General features: G+C 43.8%; 1 pseudogene; it reads left to right on the top strand.

The window, feature by feature from the left end:
* The first annotated feature begins 2,871 nt into the window (after nt 1–2,871).
* On the top strand, nt 2,872–3,191 carry LOC142443510 (gamma-aminobutyric acid receptor-associated protein pseudogene; annotated as a pseudogene).
* Nucleotides 3,192–3,579: the final 388 nt, after the last annotated feature.

Raw genomic sequence — 3,579 nt, 5'->3', positions numbered from 1 at the left:
CTTGTTTCTTATTTCTCTTCTCCCAACTTACCCACCCAGAGGAGCCCTCTGATTTATCGACACTCCCCCGTTAAACTCTCTTCCCTTGCATGTGCTCCGTTGCATCCTGTGAGATCCCCACAGTGATAAACACCCTGCTCCCTGAAAGACTAGAGCTTAGACTGCACTGGTGATGCTTCAGATGAGAAGCCTGCAGAGCCACTCCGCCCAACCCAGTCATTGGACCGAAGTTCCACCCTGACATACGCCGGGTTACTCTGAGTTGGAGCCAACTCAACAGCATATGGTTTATCTCTCTCCATCTTGTTTTCCTACATGGTCTAGTGGGTCTGTGGTGATGTAATAGGTTATGCTTTGGGCTGCTAAACATAAGGTCTGCAGTTCAAAACCACCGCCATGCCGAGGGAGAAAGATGAGACTTTCTACTACTCCCACAAGGTGAGTTCTACCTGACCTCATAAGGTCACTATGAGTCAGAACTGACTGGCTCACAGGGAGGGGTTTTGTTGCTGTTTTTAATGTGTCTGAAGGGGCCTAAAGGAGCAGAGCTATCTGATTTTGCCACTATATGATCTTATACTGTTACCAATTCACTCTTCAAAAAAAAAAAAAGTTGGCCAATGTTGACCAAATTAAAAGTCTGGATAAAACTATGAAACGGTGGCATCAAGTTTGCTAAATTGAAATAATTACTTGAGTCTCTAAGAAAAAAACACGGTGTGTGCCTATTTCTCCAAATATGAAGACCCATGCTCTCCTAAGGAAACCTTTGAGACACCTGCCACATCACTCCCCTCACGCTAGTGATGCATAAAAGCTCACAAAAGCTCCTCTCCTGCGGTTCCGTGGCTAAGGTGGCCACAGAGAGAAGAAAATAGAACTAGCATTTATGCTTCAAGTGCCGACTTCCACCACATGTACTCTGACCAAAAAAAAAGGTAGGAAGAGGGCAGACAAAAATCAAAGTGAAACAGAGCTAAAAATCATAGATTCAATGGGAGTGGAACTTGTCTAAAAGGCTCACCCCAACCTATGAAAATGTAAATCACTCTGTTTTATGCAGCTGTTCCGCAGGCCTAGTAAAGGAATGTCCTACTAGGATTTACATTGATCTGATTAGTGTATTTACATATTGTATCCTTCCCTCTGTACCACTCCCAGTCAGCAGGGGTCTGGTGCTTTCGCAAAACTACAGTTTTGGAGTTAGAATAAGTTAAACATACCCATTTTTGTCCTCCCTCATGCATATAAAACAATTGACAAACTATGCAACAGCATTAAACTACATTGGCTTCAATTAAAAATTTCATTTGCTCTGTCCTACCACCCCCCCACCAATGTGTGCAGTTTATATAACAGATGAGTCCTTAAGCACAAGAGCGCGTACGCACACACACACACACACACGTCTCTGATAGCACAGAGGTCAATTACAAAGCAATTAGCCCTCCATATAGAAATAAGCCGCAACTGAGAACATCATTGCTTGACAATTACCAAGTAAAGCCGTTAATTCTGAGTTCCAAAGAATGTAGAGTTGAAAGACTGAGGGACGGTAAAGCAGAGACACAAATTAAAACATGCTCATGTGCATAAGGCTTAATGAAAATCAGTCCAAGTCTAAAGGAAATCCAGCAGAAGACCTAAAAGGAATCAATTAAGGAAGGCCTTTCAACTGCCTCTTTGGTAGACTATCATGTAACTTGTTTTCCTGAAGCAACCCTGAGTGTCTAGACGTGGTTGGCCTGGGTGTGAGGCAAGCTGGAACCTTCAATATGTGCTGGAAAGGAAAAGGAAGAAATCTTCCACTACAGTGAAGAATGGGGATTAACTCAAAAAGATGGAGTCGCACAGAGGCTGCAACAAGGGGCTCACACGTAGGAGCGGTTGTGGCACGGTGCAGGGTCGGGCAGTGTTTCATTTTGCGGTGCGCAGGTGACTCTCTCTGAGTTGGAATCCATTTGAGACCAATTAGCAACAACAGCCCAGCTGTCCAAGCTATGTGATCTAGTGGAAATCGTAGTGGTTACAATTTATTTACTGACTCCCTAGCCAACAAATTACAAAACCGAGTCTTAAAGAGGCCAAGTCAAATTTAAATGAGAAAGTTTAATAGAAGAACCAAAAGTTGTAACATCTGATTCTACTTCTGCCACTGATTTTCTTTGTAACCTTAAATCCATCACTTGGCTTCTCTGGTCCTCAGGTACACCCCCAGGTAAATATTGTCTAACTACTGTGAAGGGGAGCCCTCAGAATTAATAGAAGTCATCTAAAGATTAAAAATAGCTTCCATTCCAAAAGAAGAATTTGAGAAACATTTCAGAAGACACAGAAAATCTTTCATTTATTAACACTTCATAGCAGATTTGGATCCATCACTACCCCAGTGTTGTGACTTAAAAAGCAAGTTAACTCTACATGCTTAGAGAATTTTGAAATCATTCTCATCCAGACCACCAGACAAGATAGATAAAAGAGATTTTCCTACACAGTTAGTTACCTTGCCTTCACAATTAAGTCTTCAAATTAAAAAAAAATGTGTTTAAAGGGAGAAGAAAGAGTTGCCTAAAATAAATACCATATATCTGACAAGTAAAACTAATAATTTTTTAATATTTTGGCCTCCCATTCTCTCTAATCCTCCAAAAACTGTCTGTCTTGACATAAGGCTAAGAATAGAATATATCTTTTCATCATTCTTTTAGTAAAATCAAAGTCTACTCTGTGGTTTACCCTTAGTCGCAGAAATTTGAGAAGATGCCTGGTAATCATTTGTTTTCTCCAACGTCCTCCTTAAACAATGAAACCCTGATGAGAAAGGTACAGCCCCCGGCCCTGCATTCCTGGGTTCCCTCAGCTGCTGGCAGGATGAAGCTCGCGTATAAAGAGGTGCATCCCTTCCAGAAGCACAGCTCTGAGAACAAGAAGATCCACAAAAAAAGGCGCCCAAAGCTCGGAGAGGTGATCTGGACAGAAAGAAATGCCTGGTGCCTTTTGAGCTCCGTTGGTCAGTTCTAGTGCTTGATGCGGAAGGAATTCATCTCTGAGCTGAAGACGCCTTGGATTTCTTTGTCAACGACATCGTTCCACGCAATGGTGCCTCAATGGGGCAGCGAGACCAGGCACGCCATGAAGAAGACTTCTTTCTATGCATCGCCCACACTGATGAAAGGGGCTGTGGTTTATGAGGCTACTGCCCTTGAGCCCGCGGTGTTTCCATTCTGCCAAGAGAAGGGTGGTTCCCCTTTCTTGACCCATCCTTCCTTCTGGCTCAAATACCAACTCCCTTCTTCAGAATCTGCACTACTTACTGTGTGAGACTCTGCAGCCCCGCCTACCAGGAGCAGGAATGGGAGAAATGGCACCCCAGGGCCCCTTCTTTCTCTTTCCCTCTTCGCCTTTCTCTACCACCTCTCCCACTCCCCTCCAGACGGCTTGGTTGTCAGTCTCACATCCAGTCATTTTGTGGTTTCTGTCAAAGGGCTCAAAACCCCAACAATGCCTTTCATTGGCTTCTATTGGTGTGTGGGGAGAGGAGACGGAGGGGACTAAAATGGGGTGGGGAGGTGGGCACAT

The sequence above is a fragment of the Tenrec ecaudatus genome, chromosome 3 (genome assembly GCF_050624435.1).
Source record: "Tenrec ecaudatus isolate mTenEca1 chromosome 3, mTenEca1.hap1, whole genome shotgun sequence".
NCBI lineage: Eukaryota > Metazoa > Chordata > Mammalia > Afrosoricida > Tenrecidae > Tenrec > Tenrec ecaudatus.
This window is presented reverse-complemented; position numbering and strand designations above follow the sequence as displayed.